The following is a 20,097-nucleotide window of genomic DNA, read 5'->3' on the forward strand; positions in this document are numbered from 1 at the left end:
TAAGCAATATCTAAGAAATAGTCATGTTTCTCTACCCATACCCCTTAAATTTAACACGTGTGAAATAATTATATGATGCTGCAAAAAATAATTCCTACTCCTTCAGTTTTAAAGCAAGACTCCTAAAGCTTTAACTGGTAATACCTATTTATAAATGTTACATGATGGTAGCACATGTATAGACATATCTTTAACCAGGAACAGATGGGATTTTTTTTTGTAACAGATTTTTGTGATTCTACAGGCAGTTTTTAGCAAAATTACAAAGCATTTCTTTCAGATCAGCTGGCGATATGTGTCTTGTTGGTATATTTTACAGATAAGATAATTAGATAAGTAGGTCTAACTAAGCATCTACAGTTATGAATCTTTATAAACCTAAACTCTAAAGTACTTTTTCTCTTTATTTTAGGGAACTAACAAGTAAATTTACAATGCTGAGGAAAGGTAAGAAAGGTTCCCAGGGTCCTGGCCGTCCTGCTGCAGATGACTGCAGAGCAAAAGAGAGAAGACCACACTCATAGGGTGACCATACGTCCTCTTTTGCCCGGACATGTCCTCTTTTGAGACGCTGTCCGGCCTGTCCGGCCGGCGTTTATAAAGTCCTTCAAATGTCCGGGTTTTTGATCTTGCCTAGCTTGAGCGCGTCACAGACCAGTGTATTTATCATTCACGTTGAATGGTTCCTTTGGAAACACGCTCCGAGAGGCGGAGTTTGAGCCAAACCCCGGAACGTGTATTAATCATTCACAAAGCAGTACAGAGGCGCTCCACGCTCACTCACTCCTCGCAGGCTGACAGGCCGGTAGGCACACTGCGAGAGAACACTTGAACCGAAAGAAAATACCGAAACGCAAATGTCATTTCACTGATGAAATGCGAAAAAAGTACCCCTGTTTTCGTCCGGGTCGTGTCAAATGGGAGGCAGAATGTACAGTCTGCAAAGCTGGGACTTATGTCTCTGTAGCTAATAAGAGAAGGAAAAAGAAGGAAAATTTTTCGTGCACGAGCTGGAAGTGTGTCCTCTTTTCAGAGAAACAGAATATGGTCACTCAAGCAAGCAAACTTTCTCGGGGTAAAAGGGATGCCTCTGAGCATGCCGAGTCAGTCCCTTACAGCACTTATAGTCGTTTTCTGTTTTAAACAATACAAGATTTAAAGCTCCATGAAAGAAGACATGCTCTCCTTCTGGTGTTCTTTTCATGACAAAACAAAAAGCAGCGTTAGCCCTTTCTGTTGTCTTCAAAAGTTTTTTACATTCTCAGTCATAAACATGAATATCACTCCAACATCACTGATGTGGTTCCTCTTCTGGTAAAACTTTGTCTGATAGTTCACATCTCTGTAGGAGTTGTCCTTCAGGGAGGAAAAAGTAACGCCTGATCAACTGGTTTCAGTGGAACACGTCGCTACATGGAGCTTCAAATCAACTTAAATCTTCCAGTCAGTCTGTGGTAAATATATTTAAGTACAGCAGCCTTGTTCTCTAAAGCTTTACAAATGGCTCTGTTACCCTCTACCACACTGACAGATGGAAAACGTTCCTGAATTTCTTTGGAAATTTATGAACATTTAACTGAACTGCAGCATTTCGTTGCAGCTTTCTGAGATCTTTCCTTCATTCAGTCAGACAGCTTCTATTTAAATGATTTCTTGGGTGAACAGGTCTGGAGGTAATCATTGCTGGGTGTGTTCAGTGAAATTGGACTCGCTTTTTAAAAAACGTGATTAGCCACAAGTAATTCAGGATTTAACAATGTGGATAGCTTTCTACCCTTAAAACATGAAACCATCATTTAAAAACTGCATTTTGTGTTTAATTTGGCGGTCTTTGTCTGAGATTTAAATTTGTTTGATGCTCTGAAACGTTTAAGTGCGGAAATATTCAAAAAAATAAGAATTCAAGATAATTCAGGATGAAAAATATGCAGGATAGAAATAAAGGCTTTTTTTTTTCCAAGTTATATTTTTGCCTTTATTACAGTCCACAGTGGAGAAACAGACAGGAAACACGTGGAGGAGAGCGGGGGGGAAGGCGTGCAGTAAACGTGCAGTTTCTCTTCCCTGTTAAAGGCTGTTTTCTTGCCACTGTCGCCTTTGGGCTGCTCTGGGGGTCAGGCATACGGGTTCTGTAAATCATCTTGAGACAATTTGACTGTAATTGATGCTATATAAATAAAACTGAATTTAATTAAACGGCCGTGGGTTGGACTTGAACCCATGACCGTCACCAACAGCCCTTATTTACGGTCCTGTTCAACCTGTTGAGCTTCAGAGGCGCCTAAAGGACACATTTTTAGCTTTTTTTTTTAAAGTTCCTCATGAGTCCCACAGTGTTAGAGACACTCAGTGCTAAACTGGTGTAGTGCTCTTTAAACCCCATGCAGCACTGGATTTCAAAGCATTCAGTCCAGGAAGGGTCCGATCAGGGAAAGAACAGCAGCAAAGCTCTTTACCTTCAGCAGGTAAGATGCTCTAAACATGACAGCTTTAAGAGTACAAGAAAGAGTTTAATACTTAGAGACTTTGGAAACGTTTCTATGCCTTTCATAGAGACAGGAAAGAAGCAGAGACCACAGGGCATTTTCACTGAAAGGAGTCCTTCTTAACGCTGTCCAATCTCTAATGACATCCTCCTTTAATGACTGTAACTACAGGTGGAACGTTTATCTCTTCATACAGTAAAACTCATCAGGCTTCTTTACTCTCGTCCTCGTACCTCGCCAGGTTGACTCGAGCTTTCTGTCCTCCACTCAGCGTGGCTCCTCTGTCCCCGATCAGCGTCTGGTCTCCATCAGGGAGCAGCTGCAGGTCCTGCAAAGGCGGACATCAGAGCATTATTACTGCACAACCCACACAGGTATGACCTCCAAAAGAGTCAACTTCACAGCTGTTTTTCTAGGGCTGGACCCGAATATCCAAATATTCGTTTGCTACGGCGGTATCCGGATATTAATTTCTGTATTTGTGTCTACGCCTCACAGCAGGACGTCCATGTCGGCTGTAGACGGGACACGGAGAAAGAAAAGCAGCCTTTCTTCAAACTGAATCCTCCCAACAGACTTAGACTTACAATGACTCAGCAATTATTGTCCTGCTGAAAGCAAACGGACAATAAGTGAGCTGCTCAGAGCACACTGCAGCATCAGTAAACTGTGTAACCGCATGGATGAACACTGACTGGATTATTGGACACAGATAAGACACACAGTGAATGAGGAGAGCGTCTGCATCACACCAGAATACAGAACAAGTCCGATCATTAGGACAGCTTGGTTCCAGAACAGCAGATCAATACGTGGATTTATTATGTGGATAAATCCTCACAGTCAGACCAGTGACTCATTAACTGAACACAGCTTCATGAACTTCTCCTGACAGATGAGTGCAATCGTAGCTCAACGTAAGCAACAAATGACCCATAAAACATGAAGAAAAGATTAAGATTTAAATAACACGAGTCTCTTCAGAAGAAGACGGACATTTAGTGAGCTCTCAGTCATTCAGAAAAGCAAAAAAGACAACCAAGATAGCATTTAAAGTTTAGCACAGTCTGCTGTGGAACATCCAGCCCACAGTCACGCCTCCACAAAAGTTGTGTCGGTGTTCTTACTCGCTCAAAACATTTCCGTGTCATTCTCTGAACCGGAGCGTCACGTTAACAGAAGAGCTTTGAGTTGTGTGAAGTGATTTCAGGAACATCAGAGAGCATTAATACGTGGTTGGTGTGTCGAAACCACAGCACACCTGTCTCATCAACTGTTCCAAAGCCATTGGGCTCCAAATGAAATGCCACTAATAATACAATTTAACACGGCCTCCATGACAGCAAATAAATCTAAACATCCTGAGGCAACAGTAGAAGGACTTGGCTTTGCCACAAACCACAAAATGACTCATGTAAGTACACTGGCAGTCAGAAGCTTCAACACATCGTCTTATCTGAAGGATTTTATTTATTTTCACGACTTTTTACATTCGAGATTCTCACTGAAGGCATCAGAACTGTGAAGCTCGTCCAGAGAATGCCAACAGTGAGGAAAGCAGGAATCAAAGCAGCAGGTGGCTGTTTGAAAGAACCTAAAACAGAAAAGATGTTTGGACTCCTTTCTTTCCTACATAATTCCAGATGTGTTCATTCATAGTTTTGACGCCTTCAGAGAGAATCTACAACGTAAACATTAATGAAAACAAACAAAGACCATGAAGTGAGAAAGTGTGTCCAAACTTTTGACGAATCAACTGTCAGAAATGTTTAAGACTCTTAACCCTTTAAGCTGCAGTCAATTCCAGCCATTTTCAGTACAAAAAAATCACTAATATTCTATTTGTAAATAAAAAAAAAAGACGAGAAATACGGGGAATATTGGACGTGCATCACGAGGTGCATTTCCTTGAAAACGACCGATTCGTGGATTTTATACGACTTCAGGACATGTTTTGGACAAAATATTTTACTGGCTTGTTTCGTCTGGATGTAAAAGGTTGGATTATGGCCGTTTTTTGTGGAATATTTTCATCTGTGTGTAATAATGAACCCGGAAATGTGAGTCGCTCTGTGTGCGTTGAAGCCGTGTATAGAGAACGGATGGATGAATATTCGTTGTTTGTCGGACAAATGTGTTTTTCTCACCCGCTGTGGTAATCACATCTGAAAGTGGTTTATACCGGCGGATTCATGACAATCTAAGCTTTCCATCGGCGTATAGTGTTTGTATAATCGCGTTTGCGGCCTTCAGACATTCTTTAAATTCCTCTGCAAATTAGTAGGTGTACCACCGGCGGTACACTGAAGTTTAACGGGCAAGTTTTTTGAGCAATGGTGACAGAAGCATTTCTAAATCCTAATATGATGTCACTCATAAGCTAGAGGTAACAGAGGCAGTTATTGTTCATCTTTATGAGCCAAACATCCATAACGGTCATTTCAGTACATCCAGGTACTTCAGAGAGTCTGAACAGAGTCTGCACCAACTCCCTGCATGTGCAGCCTCCTGTCTTTGAGCTTTTTCTGTATTTACCCAACCCTTTATCATAAAGTTTAAACTCTCAATCAACTCCATGACTCAGTCCTGCATCCGTCTAAACTGTAATGTGTACTTGAAAATGAAAAATCTGAAGTAATCTCACCCTCTTCAGAGCGCAGGCCCTGATGGTTCTTTCATACTTCTGGGGGTTCAGCTCTTTTCCAAACAGGATGTTGCTGCGGATGCTTCCTGGAAAAACCCAGGGCTGCTGGGCTGCATAGGTCAGCTGGCCTGTCACCTTCAGAACCCCCTTCTCAGGTGGAAGCTCTCCCAGGATGGAGCTCAGCAGGGACGACTGCAGAATCCAGCAGGCAGAGGGAGACATGTGACCTGAGCTGATGATGAGGAGGAAATCTACACATAATAAATGAATAATTAGCACATCTCTGACCTTTCCAGCTCCCACTGGTCCAATTACAGCCACCAGCTGATTTGACTTCAGAGAGAAGGAGACGTTCTGCAGAGACGGGGCATCCAAGCTCTGAAATGGAAGGAAACGTATGTAAAGATTAAATTAATAACCCAGAAATTATCCACAAAGGTCATCAAGACTCAAACATGAACAAGGGGTGTCCAACATGAGGCCCGTGGTCCAAAAGTGGTCCTCCAGAGGGTCCAATCCGGCCCTCAGAGGGTAAAAACTACAGAGAAGACATTAACTGCAGATTGTAAATTAGTAAAACTATAAATTTAAAATCATTTCTAGACCATGACAAGTTGTTTGGATCAGAAAGTAAAATACTAGATTGCTCATTTTGTGTCTGACTTTTGTCATTTGTCTCATGTTGTCTTTTTTTTTTTGTCTTTCTTCGTTTTTTTGTTTTTTGGTCAGATTTTGTTTTGTTTTGTGTCGGTCTCATTTTTTGTTGATTTATGTATCGTTTTCATCATTTTGGGTCTCATTTTGTCATATTTTGTGTTTTTCGTTGCTTTTTGTCTGACTTTTTGTGATCTTAAGGTAAAATATTACGGCACTCAGTTCCAGATGTCTGTGACTAAATGTGTTCCTTTGTAGACACTCTGATCTGGAATTAGTGTAAATGATAAATTGAGGCATAATATTGTTGAAATTTCACTTATTTGAAGGATAACTTTCAGGTTGTTCATAATATTTTGTAAAAAAAAAAAAAAGAGTTCATTAAATGTAAGTTTTTGAGCACTAAAACAAAGGAACCGTCAGAACTATTTAGAGGTTTTTATGCTGTGATTTTATTGCTTCGGTCCTTGGAATCAAATTGAATGTGGAACCAGAACTAGGATGAGTTTGACGCCCCTGCTTTACACAGTCCAAGCATTTCTTTATCGCCGTAGGGATGGGACTGCTGTTCATTTAATGTCCACCAGTCTGAAACTCCTCATCAAATACAGGATGGATCATTGTGGACTTCACTCATTCGACAGTCACCATGACATCAGCACTTTTCTCACGTCTACTGATTGCTTGTGTAACTTGTTATAGCGCGAGCCGTTCTGTTAAAGTTTTACATGGAGCTTTAACCCCTCCAGCGAACAATGCATGTGCAAAGGGGAAAACTGCAAGTCATCCAGCTTGGAACTTTCCTAAATCCCAGTTGGTGCAGAGCATCTGACCTTATCCCAGTAGCACGTCAGATCCTTGACCTCCACGGCTGCATCCTTCTCATCCTTTGGCAGATCAGAGCTGCTTTTAGTGATCTCATCCAGCAGCAAGAACTCCTTATCAGTGGGGAAAAAACACAATGTCACTGCCGAGTTTAAAGGTTATCCAAAAACCCAGCCAGTCATACAGCAGTAAAAACATTACAGGTGCTATGTAACAAGCACATGGAAGTTATCCCGGTGTGTTTATAGAGGAAGCCTTGCTGTGGCAGTCCCGTAAATCATTTTTGTTTCATAGCTGCCTGTTCCAACCGGTCAAAGCAGACAGTCGCCCTCCCTCAGTCTGCTCTTGGTGTGTCAGAGGTTATTCCTCGTAACTTTGGATCTGTTGGGTTCTGTATTTAAAATTCATAAGGTGGTGATCTTATGTGAAGTGCATTGAGATCACATGTTGGGAATATAAAGAAAACTGAATTGTTTTGCTTTAAATCGGCATGAAGACATAAAAACAGAGATTGCTTTACAGAGCCGGACCTTCGTGATAAGTCCACGCAAGATCAGCAGTGCTCAGGCTGATAAAGAAGTCGAGACGTCAGCAGTGTCACTGGGTGTAGTCGCTGTTAGCTTTTATGTGCTTTTATACAAGTCGTTTCATCCAGACTTCAGATTACACTAAAGTAAGAACAGTAACCTAAAACCTCCAGACAAGCATGCGCTGATCTGCACGCAGCTTCACACTGACCAAAGGCAAGCATAATTTCATTCAGGGAACACTGCAGAGGCACTTTTATACACTGCAGATTAATACCATCTCTGAACAGGGGGGTGGTCTGCCACATCATCTTTCACCAATTTACAATCAGGTCCTTTCAAACTCCCCAAAGAACGACTCAGCAGACTCATGCTAATGACCACCATTAGCACACGAGGGTTCAGTGACATCTGTGCATTTCAACGACCCCCACCGATACTCACAATGACCATCGTTGGGTAGTCTGACGAGTTTTAGTATCGGTCGTTGGAATAACAGCCCTGGACACACCTCACAGAGGTTTAAAAGCTGAGACAACAACCAACCTAGCCTAGCCGCGCTAGACCCAGGTCTGAAGACACAAGGTCTAGGAACTTTCCACAGGGAGGGAGGCGGCTAAAGGTTGTCTATCAAATCACTCTGCAGTAATTGGGTAGGTATACAACCAATCAGCGCAACGAATAGGCTGACGTGGTTCCAAGAGCGCCGGAAATCAGAGGATCGGTAGTTCGGTGAAGCCTTATTTATACAGTCAATGGGTGAAGCTCAAGTATATTACAGACATGTTAAAGAAAGATTATTCAGAGTCGGTGCTAATGGAGCTCAACGACTGTTGTCGTGTTTGTTGTAGACCCTGCAGAGAATTAAATGCGTTGCCGTGGGTTGTCTAGCGCGGCTAGGCTAGTTGTTTCCGGTTGTTACTGTCAGAATAGTTGCGCCTCTGTCGTCAATTAGTTACGCCCGCGTTCTGACTCTACACTTCATGGTGATTGGTCCGGCCAGTTTTAGGAGAATTCAGCCTCGAGGCTTACGGAGGGTAACTAGACCCACCCTGGTGGGTTAGCGAGGCTAACACCAACACCACCAGAACTGAAGAAGCCTCTTGGATGAGAGGTGAAACGTCTTCAAGGACTTTCTTAAAGTCCAGTGGATTGATTTAAACTACTTTGGATAACCATGACCTGGATGAATGAAAACCTACACAGACATCATTCAGGAGACCTTTTTATAAATGAATGAGGTGAATTTGTATTTTTAGGGAGGAAAACTGGTCCTACCTGAATCCTTCGGATGCTGACGCGGCACTCAAACAGCTTCTCGATGGCACTGGGGAAGAAGAGTGTGACGGTGAGTCGTACAGAGGTGTACAACGACACCGTCACAAACACACTGCTGGCTGAGATCTTTGTGTCCCAGAAGGACGTAGAGGGTGAAGGTGACAAAGACGATGATCTTGCTGGCAAGAAAAAGGAGGCCATGTTGAGACCTCGCAGGTAGGAGCTCTTCATGATCTTGGAGATTCGAGACGATTGTTCACACTGGGTACAAGCCGCGCTGGAGGAGATGAATTTCGAAGTGCTCGCGAGGACAGATCGAAGGGACTGGGACAGACCTGCAGAGGTTTATGGAGCCCTTTAAATCAGCTATCTATCTTACATGTCCACCTAAGAAATGAATTCAGGAAATGTTGGTGCTGGAAAGACTCACTCCACAGAATCAAAAATGCTACTTGTAGGAAGACTGAGTGCATTCTACTTGTTAATTTGTGGTCAACAGTTTCAGTTGTGTTATTGCTGACTTAGTATTGGTGTGTTATCAGTTAGAAGATGCACATGACATGCCCTCTCTGAGTCTGTTTTGCTCAGATTTTATCCTTCTTGGTGGAATCGAGTTATTTCTCTCCACTGTTGCCAAGCGCTTGTTCAAGAGAATCTGAAGGAACTTTGATGCTGCTCTGATCACAGGCCACCACAGTCAAAATAATCAGATGATGGAAAATTTTGACTGGATTACTGTCCGAGAAGGGAGAAGCAATGTCGTGAGTGACACGCTAGTTTGTTTCTACATTAAATACAGTTTTGAATTTAATCTGGCTTATAAGAATATAGTTCGTAGACCTTTAAAAAAGTAAGGGTTTTTTCAGTTAGATCACTTAGGTGAGAGGCCGAATTTTTCTTGACCATCACTTCGTGTTTCCAACTTGCTGAGCCTGATAAAGCTCTCAAGCGTGCTCGTGTTGTTGTGTTACAGGCTTCCAAGCTGGCTTCTCGTATCATTACCTGCCAGCATAAATGTCGTATTATAACGACTTTAGAATACAGTCATTTATTGGCCTATTTTATTCTGTTTTGATATGTTTGTACGATATCACATCAAACCTAACATAGTATTGTGAAAAATCCAGCCTTGCAATATCTCATAAATAAAAGTAGTTTGGAGCAAGCTGCCAATTTTAAAACTGCTGCCGTATCTCTTAATCATTGGTAAATAGATACTTTTACAACGGATTTTGTCAGTAGAAATGAACTATTCAGTTTTACAGCCATCTGTCCACTACACTCCCTATACTCCATTCCACACGTGTGTTTGGAACATTTTAGAGGATTCAACATTTCGACTAGTTTCCTTCCAAAGATTCCTTTGTAAGACCCTTAGGGAACTGCAGGCTCCTTATTTCTCATAAAATTGTTTAAACATGGAGTTACTTTAGCAGATTAATTAGAATATTAAGGCGCACTATGAATTACTGAACTTGTTAGGTTATATTACTGTAAGATCAGCACATACATGAGATTTCCTAAGTATGAATCTGTGGCAGGTTTGAAGATTCGTTTTTACACACCCAGAAACATTATGGGGTGGTTTGTACCAATTGATGGCAACCTAATGATGATTGGTGTCGGATCATTGATCGATGGAAACACTGCCAAGTCACTTCCAGCTCCTTTCCAAACTATGATGATCAGATAACTTTGTATAAAGAAAAAAAAAAACATTTTAAAATTAACATAGTGACTCGAACAGAAACATATTTGCAATATTGGTTACTTTCATAAGATTTTTTGACCTTATGATGTATTTGGAGACATTGCCATTGCTTTCTAGACAGAATTGTAATCAGCATATATTTATCTGTCTTCTCTTATTGTTTTGATGGCTTATTGGCTACCAAAAAAAGGTACTGGTGTGTAGACCAGGGTTTCCAAACTTTAGACGAGGAAATGTCTTCTTGCCTCTCGATCTGCACTCCTCCGAATTATGACATAGAGGTTATTTAAGTGATTTGTAGTGGCCTAAGAGACTGAGCTGTTTCCAGTGCTTCAGTAAGAAGCATTGCACGCACATGTTTCTTGTTTTCCGGCCCATGATGCCCATGACGCCAACTCTCAAGACCAAAAAACCGGACAAATTGTGACAGTCATTCGGGTTTTTCTCTCGGGCTCAGATATCGACCACTGGGGAAGAAAGTTAGCAGTCAGCAAGACAGTAAAGGCAATGAGTCGTTATTTTGCAGACTATTCTGATAAAAACACAAAATGTCTATAGCCTGTTTAGAATTATATTATAAGGTGTCCCAAAGTCTGGAGACACATTATGGGATCTCACTTAACTATAATTTTTCTGCCTCCACCAGATTCATGTAGCTTTGGTCGACTCTGATATTTCTCAGGACATGAAGGATGAGACATATGAAGGATAAACATGAATAATGCACATCATCAAGGAGGATCCACTTGGCTTTTTCTCGTGGTGAGGTGGTGGTTAAAAGTTTAAAGAAACTAGCAGTGTCAATGGGGAGAGAGAAACCCGTCCTGGGACGCCAACTGGATCAGAAGAAACTAAGAACTGGTCATGGACTAAAATTCATGCTAAGACCAAAAATTAACTCCTAACCCTATACTCTCCAAAATGTCCAGCCATTCGAATTCCTTGAGATGTACCAAGTTCCAATCCTTCTTCTTTCGACAACCAAAACCATTTCTAGTTCAGAGAGTTCCTAAGTGTCGACTTGAAGGACATCTGTATTTTTATTGTCAGTTCTATCAGTTTGCTGCTGGTGGAGTTCCTTTGGCGTTGGTAAAAACATATCAGCATTTCCAACATGCAAAAAACTGCACAGCACCAGTAACAAGTTGCTGAATGTTTATATGAATGACAGCTGAAAAAACAGGCTTCAAGGTAATGAGTAAATGTTAGACATATAACTTCTTACTTTCCTGATCAGCAGACTCTTTGCTCCTATTCCGGTCCACTAAATCCATGTAACACTCTAACCTGCAAGTGCAAACAACTGAGGGAAAGTTAGAGGAAGAAGGCAGATTATCAGTTCTTTTGTTTAACACTGCTGTGGACAGCTTCAAAGTTTGTGTGTTGTCGAGGCTACTTACAGCTAACAGAGTTGGTTTATTGTCTGCTGTTTATTCTCTATGAAAAATTTTAATTTTCAGTGGCCAAAGAGCATGAAATTATGCTCCTGAATGCAGTCAGTTTTTCCACTTGTCATGGTCACTATTAACTGCTGTGATGTTTTGTATAATGTTGAAATCTGTTATAGATAACGATCACTTTGATCCGCTCTCTTGACAAGGAACAAGGCCATCAAATTCTTTTCCGGATACGATATAATGCATTCTGTAGAGCACCACAATGAAACTAAGATGTTTCGGAAATGTTTTCCAGTTTGCACAAAGTCTCGGAGAACTGATTTTGTAGGCAGTTTGTGCAATTAATGCCTGACTGGATCTGCACATGTCTGGAGAAGAAGAAGACTGGCTGATTCTTCAGTTTTTTCTTCTTAATACCCAACACAGTTAGCCATGCAAAGACCAACCCCAGCAATTAATGATTCCTACCAGCAGATTCAAGCCTGGAATATTGTATGCTGTGTGCCATAGAGCTGCATTGTTGACCAAAAAGCTATCATTGAATCAGACTGTTGAACTGGTGACCTGTTTCATTAACGAACACACACACTGTAGTTCACTTTGACTCAGTTCCACATATACTGTCCTTCTGTCAGAAATACTTACCAGAGCTAAAAATTTGGATAATCCACTATTGAAAATAGTCCTACCAAATGTTAGTATTTTCTTCTGGCTTTTGTAATATTTTCTGAGCCTCTTTATAAATTTTAACTCTATATTTGTGGCATGTTTTCACCTGGTTTTCATTAGAAGCTGCGTTCGTGAAACAGCACAGAGGTTGCAAGCTATTGAGAAATGGACTGACAATATCAGTTTGGTGTTTTCATAGACTTGTTGGCCTCATGAGTTAATGGATGCACAGTAAAACCTGAAATATTGACCCTTGCCATGATGTAAAATATTTGGTTTGTGTGTGCATCTAGCGCAGTGTTTGAGAAATGTTGTTAAATGTTTTACGAAAGGTTTACGCTGTGTCATGGAGAAGGTTTTGTGCCATAGCAGCCTATAGACTTCATTTTACATCTCATGTTTTGTCATGCTTCTCTGTCCATCAGCTCTAGAAAGATATTTTATGAGCAAGGACACCGGACTAGTTTCCCCCAATTATTTATACACAATAGCCTGCCTCACCCAGTCATATGCTACAGTATCATCCCTGTTATCCAAAGCTTTTTTTTTTTTTTTTTAAAAGAAAAAAATGCACCTGCTACAGAAAAACCAACTCTTACAAAAGCCTCAATACTGGTCCCCCTTTATAAACCCTGACCTATGGAATTGCCAGTCGGCCTGTAAGAAAAGACAGAATTAATCCAAACACGATAGTTCTTCTGATATTCAGGTACTAGCTGAACACACAGGTGTCCGGTCGATAGCTAGATTCTTCTCCTCTGTGGTTCCCGGTGATGGATCTGCAGAGTCGTTTCAACCTTTAAGAAAAGACTAAACACCATCTCTTCACTGAACACCTTTATTCCAAGTACCTCCCACGTTGTCTGTAGCACCACGGTTCTATTATCACACTTGAACTGATTTTATGCTCCATCCAGGTTGTTTCTCCTGGTCTAGATCCTTGCTTGTGTCGTATCTACTCTCGGATGTACATTGCTTGGATAAAGGGTCTGCCATAAATGAAATTGATAGATAAATAATTGCAATAATAATGGAACCAACATGCATTTTTTCTAACAGATACTGGATTGGAGTTCCAGAAAGCTACAAAGAATGCGATCACCACGACTCTCCAAAGTATCATTCAGGCTACTGGAAATCATATGCAGTGCTGGATTGTTACACTCGTTGAGGTCAGTGTCATGTCTGTGCCAAGCTTTGGAAATAAGGTGAATAAGGTGTATATCCACTAAATCTGAAATGATTGTGATTGAGATGACTGATTATGTTGGGTTGTTAGAAGTGTATGTAACGGCGGTCTAATGAAATGAAGGATTGACTGTGTTACTTTTTTCTCTGCTTGTCCGAGCAGATGTGTATATAATCTTCACTGCCAAGCTTTAATTGCTATGTTATGATGCTCACCTTCTCCATCTCTTTCCCTGCACTCAGGAGATAATTAAAGTGGTTCAGCCGATTCCTCCTGAGGAAGAATGATTGAGTACTTTGAGGACTTACGACCCAGATAACCCCTGACGGCCTCTTGTAACCAGACCCTCGGTATGGAGCTGGGGTTGTCTGTCTGCCCATCGAGCCGGTGCTGATCCATCACCTTTACTTCTTCCATGTTCAGAGGGCAGGCATGAGCAGAGTGGCCATGTGTTCAATGATCTACAAGAGGTGAGCAGGAAGGCCTAATAAAAGAACACAAGTTTACAAATGAAGGTGGACCAGGAAAAATTCTGAACCCTTGTGCTTGAGCCTCATGCCAAGTTCTGCCATGTAATCCTTTCAGAGCTGTGTTGGAGGAAAGCCATAAAAGCAGGAAAAAAGTGATAACTTCTGAATTCATGTTTTGTTTTTTTAGGCTCTGTGTTCTGAGCAGTTCAGCCATGGGAAAGACCACCACAGGCCAGATTGTCAACCTCCTTTCCAAATGACGTCACAGGTTGATGATGTAGGTGATATTTAAAAGAAAAAAGGCCGTTGTAACTGATGCAATGTCCAGCTATGGCACAAAGAAGCTGACCAATAACTTCACACAGTCTGGGAATCTTCCATGCGATCAGTTCTAGTTTTACAACCAGGTCTTTTCTCCAGTATCACATCTCTTTACTCTTTAGATGCATTTGCCTTTAAATGTTAAAAATACGTAAATGAAAATGCAACTACAGAAATATATATATATGATGCAAAAAATAAACACATGAAAGATTTGTGAAAGTGAGAAATAATGCATTTAAGACAGATGTGTTAGATATATGTCCAAGCAAGATTTAGATTAAAGGTGGTTGTAGTGGGAAAAAGAAATGTGACTTTTAGATCTGTTTTAAAGATGTACAAATTTAAGAAAGTGGCTGAATTCCGATTACAGCGTCTCACTGGTGCACGTCCTGACTGCATCACTCAGAGCAACGCTGGGCAAATTCTCCTCACCAGGCAGGAGGCTCAGGCTTAATTACACTCTCTGAGCGCCAATCCAGTTTGTCTCTTGTAGTTAGTTCATCAGAGGCAGAGCCTGCTGTGAAACGCACAGTCTCCAGAAGGTATTTGTTTCTTGGCAGTGAGATGATAATCACACCACGTCTCCCTACTCTGGTGTGGATTAAGCCTTCGAGAGAAACTGTAGAGGACTCGATGCCTGTAAAGCTGCTCAGAACTGAATGTTAGGAGAAAAGTGGACATGTTTCTTCAGAGGAAACCTTCACTGATGATGTTACGGCTCCTTCATAGTGTGTTCTCTTGAACAGGTGACATCTTTCTGCACTTCCTGTGGGTGGGGCCCCTCCAGGCAGCTGTCGTTGTGGGGCTGCTCTGGCTTGAGATTGTTCCATGTTGGCTGCATGGTGGTCCTCATGTTCCTGATTGCCCACCCAAACCATGGTGGAGACTCTTCTCAAAGTTCAGGTAAAACACAGGACACAAATAATGAGACCTGTGTGGCCGACCTTTGGTAAGCCTCTCCTCCCACGTTAGTGTTGCACCACCTGTCGGTAGTCCATCTGAGGTGGAGAGGTTGGTAGACTAGGTTAGCTCTCACCATGTCTCAGAGAACTCTAAAGATATAGCAGTGTTTTTTACATCTGGAGACAACTCAGCGCATGTTTATGTCAGTATTTTGAACTGCTTATATAATTATTTACCCACTGTTTTTAATCTTTTAAAGTGAAATGTGCTGGTTGAACATGTGTGTGCTGCCTATCTTCCATGTATTCTTAGAGAAATGTGTGGGCACGAGACTTTTTACATCGACGATTCAAGTGGCCACCAATTCAGCTATAACATATATGCAGCTTTATTTTTATATGCTCGATTTTCTGTTCCAAAGTTCTCTTGCATGTGGTGGCAATGTGGTCGAAATCTATCACTGAAACTCAGGCCAATGGATTCCTAGACTACCAGATAGTCTGTATTACAAAAAAGGAGGTAATGTTGATCCTCTTATTGAACAGCTAAATTCCAAATTTGACTGAAATTCTGACTCTGGCAGAGCTATAGATACAGGACTTGTATAGTAGTGAAGTGACTGCTGTCACCTATAAACTTATCTTTCACTGGCCTTTTTTCACATAATTTAACACGAGAGGTCAAGAATGATCCAAATGTATCATCTCTCAATAATCACGTCATTTCTAATGTCTAATCAACTAACTTTTAGGAAGACTATATTGGAAAATATGGCCCCAAAGTAGAAATTCAACAAAGTGAGTACACCTGTGATCTTTACACTCAAGTTGGAAAACCTGTGATCACTGAAGCAAGCGCTGTGATTCTTAATTAGCTGAACTGCAAATGTGAACGTGGTTGTGAATGACTGTGGACATCAGACCTTTCTCAGTTTTGGACCTATGGCCTGATGTGTCCATCATGGCTCTACGTCTCAGAGATTCTCCAGAGTAAAATTAAAGTACCTGAATGTGAAGACTTCAGCTTAGAAATATGCAGTTGCACTGGTAATCGGCAGAGCTGCTTTGCCATTGCCACTGCTTACTATGTCTCAGCTCTATAAAACAAGACGGTCAATTCTACAGAGACTGGCACAGAGGTTTATCAGTGGAAATCAGAGTTATGGACAGTTGAAGGTTCAACATCAAACCTCGGACAGCCATCAAGGAAAATACCTGTGCTGGCTGTTGGTAAAAACTGCCAGCATTGATAGCTGTGACATGTATTCTGTTTGTCATGTCATAAAAACCTGCTTGGTTCAGTGGATCCCAGCTGTGTTTTGTACATAACCTGACCAGGAGTTGGATGAGTGGCTGTCTGCATAAATGGAAAGGTGTTTGTACTTGGTGACTTTTATAGACTGGCCTTGAATGACTGTAGATTACCAAAATGTGGTTGACAAGGATGCCTCCTAAACTTTTCATTGATTTCCTTAACATTATGGACAGTGTCAAACCTAATAATGCTCTTAAGGGAAATAATTGGTGAACTGCATGCAAGTAACTTTAACAGCTGTATGTGCTGCTGTCAGTGAGAAATGAAGCTGCCTGCACTGTGATTTGTAAAATACATGTATATAACCATGTTCAGCAGTATTCTACAGCAGTTCTTTTCCTGCATCTTCGAAGTAGCAGCACTTATCAAATGTCATAAATTTTATAATTCTTGTTTGCTCTCCATAAAAATCCTGTGACTGTGACGATCGTCCCACATGTGACGTTGAATAGGCCACCTTTAAGTGTAGAATCTAAACAAAGTTTAGTTAACAAAAACGCTCAACAATAGCAACTTATTTGTACCATGCTTGCTATGAATGAATCTGAGTGGGGCATAATTATTGATTGAGACGGTGATTTATCCACAAAGACGGCCTAATACGGTGGTCAGTTCTGTAACCGTGAGTGGTTAAAACACCCACATCCAAGAAGAACAGCATCTTGGAAAAAAAAGTGTAAATCACTTAGGTCATGAACTCATTTCTGTTACTGTGTTGTCATTTGGCTTGTTTAAAGGACAAAAAGATTGTGAAAGGAAGTGTTAGAGTACTTACTGACTTCCTTGTGAGTGTTCATTTCTGTTGAACAACATTGTAGTAACTTCAGATTCTGCTTTCCTTCACAGGAGTACGAGGCTGTCTCACCGATAGCGAATCCGCACAATGAACGAAGTGGTGTCCGGAATCAGGAATTAAGATGTATGCCTGGGAGAAACCCTTTGCTGCTCTGGTCTCTGACGTCAGAAGGTAAAAACATGAAAGGATTCTTATACTCAGGAATTTTCTGCACGAGGAATATTTTAAAAATAGCTCAACGTAATTCTTTAAGGAGATGTCATTGTTTTTATTTTTATATTTCTTGTTCTTGGTTTCTTCAATGTGTTCAGGGTGTCTAGATCAGGAGTGTCGAACTCATTTTAGTTCCGTCACTTTAGCCCAGTTTGATCTCATGTGACCAGTAAAATCACAGCATAATAACCTGTAAATAATCACAACTCCTAATATTTCCTTTGTTTTTGGTGCTAAAAAATAACAATTCTGAAAATGATCACATTCAAGAATTGTCTTTTTACAAAACATCATGAACAAACTGAAATTTCTGAAATAAATAAATTTCAGTTTCAGCAATATTACATATCAATTTATCATTTACACATTACATCTTCCAGATCAGAGTATCGACAAAGGAACACAACATTTAGTCACAGCTATCTGGAACTGATGATGTAGGATTTTACTTAAAAAACAACAAACACAAGACAAAGTATTACAAAAATGAGACACAAAATGACCAAAAATTAGACAAAAAACATGAAAACAAAAAAGAGACAAAAAGTTACAAAACAGCAAAAAAATTGACAGATGCCAAAAACAATACACAAAGCAATAAATGAAGCAAAACCAAAAACGACAAAGATAAGACAAAAAACACAAGCGTGACAAAAAGGAAACGCAAAACGACAAAAGCAAGGAACAAAACGACAAAATCATACAAATGACAAAAACAAGACAAAATATTTAAAACGAGATAGAAATGCAACAAAAATGGACAAATGACACAAGCAGACAAAAAAAGACAAAAACGACAAAAGCATGAGACAAATGACAAAAACAGAGATAATATGACAAAAGTCAGAACAAAAGACAAAATATTACAAAAATGAGTCACAAAATGACAAAAGGTGAGACCAATGACAAAAAAACAACAAACAATCTAGTATTTTCTTTTTATTCAAAACAGCTTGTCATGGTCTAGAAATTAGTTTAAATTTATAGTTTTACTAATTTGTAGTCTGCAATTAATGTCTTCTCTGGAATTTTTATCATTTTGAGGGCCGGATTGGACCCTCTGGAGGACCGCTTTTGACCCACGGACACATGTTGGACACCTTTGTCTAGAGTGTATCCTAGTTAGCGATTCATTATTCACAAGTATTTCTGTTTACTTATTGATTTTATTTAGTGAGCTATGTTGTTTACTGGGTATCCATCAGGTTACCAATTCACAGCGTTCATTTTGTCTTGTGAGACAAATCGCTGCTGCGTGACTAAAGTTTAGATCACTTACAGGACGAGGAGCTTTTCAAAAATGTTGATGCATTCATGATTGAAGATGTACATTATGACAGTGATGTACAGGTGTGTTAACATGCCAAGATGTGCTGCATTTTCACACGAAGGCAGGAAGAGGAACATTTCAGGATAGTAAAACACAGACGTAAACAATGCCAGGTTAATAAATGGTTTCCTAAATGTTTTATGGAAGTAGACCTTTAAGGAATGTGTTTTGTGGAGTAACAGAATGTAAACAGTTTTCGGTTGTTTCCAAAAAGAAGTCCAGAGTTAGTGCCATTTCGGTGCTTGATTTAAAGGACAGTGAGCCAGGTTTGTAAATCATCCAGTGGGCCTGACTTGTTCATGGCTCTCTTGTCTAATTAGTGCGGGAACGACTACTATACAGAATATAAAACCCTGATACTTAGCTCATATCTTCACAAACGGCTGAAAGAGAAAAAAGAAATACAGCTCTTGTTGCTGTGAGCAGGTTTATCTTAGTCAAAAAACCAGTTTAAGGTGGTGAGATTCCTCTGTCTCCTTAACCGTTTGTCTGTCGCTGTATTTCCCACTTGGTGTTTGTTCTACTATCCTCTCGATTTTATTGAATTTAATTGTAATGCTCGGGTAGAATAAATTGAAAAAGCAAACAAAAAACAAACACTAGGTTACCAGATTTATGTTGTCTGTTTTTGGTAATATGAAAAGCTGCGTACAGTGCATCACATGCAGACCTACATGCAGAATAATGTAAGAAGCATCACTCAAAAAACCGCTTTTTTGGAAGGGAGATTCTATGTAAATTATTTGTATTTTTGTACACTACCAGTTAAAAGTTTGGACGCCGCTTCTCATTCAATAGTTTGTGTTCATTTGTATTATTCTATCTATAGATTAATACTGAAGATGAACACTTTATGTTAAACATAATTCCACATGCGTTCTTTCATAGTTTTGACGTCTTCAGTATCAATCTACAATGTTTAATAATTATATAAACCAGTGAAGGAGAAGGCGTGTTCCAAACTGTTGCTGTAGCGTATGTCACTGTAATTAGTTTAATCAGACAGACAGGTTTCATGGTGATAGTATTGGGAATTTTAACCAGTTTAATTCCTGCTAAATGTCTGGAAGGTCAACAGAATGTGCCATCCACTGCTCTGTCCCCCATCACATCTGACCAGGCAGCCTGCCAAACGCCTCATTTCTTTTAGCCTTTATACCGTATAGGACGGTGGAGAGAGACAGGAGAGCAGGGAGAATGGGGATGGGCTGGACTCAAACCCACTGCATCGGGGACTATAGCTCCTGTTTATGGGTCGCCAGCTCAACCAGGTAGACTCCCGGGACGCCCCAAGGACTCATACTTGTTCTTCCTGTCGTTTCCCATCTGCTGCTGATGTGAAGAACTCTGTGTTGTCTTAGGAAGGG

General features: G+C 40.5%; 1 pseudogene; it reads right to left on the reverse strand.

Moving 5' to 3' along the window:
• The window catches only part of LOC110971902 (ATP-binding cassette sub-family C member 4-like), a 31,822-nt pseudogene extending 18,062 nt beyond the window's left edge, over window positions 1-13,760 (reverse strand).
• Window positions 13,761-20,097: the final 6,337 nt, after the last annotated feature.

The sequence above is a fragment of the Acanthochromis polyacanthus genome, chromosome 22 (assembly GCF_021347895.1).
Source record: "Acanthochromis polyacanthus isolate Apoly-LR-REF ecotype Palm Island chromosome 22, KAUST_Apoly_ChrSc, whole genome shotgun sequence".
Taxonomy (NCBI): Eukaryota; Metazoa; Chordata; class Actinopteri; family Pomacentridae; genus Acanthochromis; species Acanthochromis polyacanthus.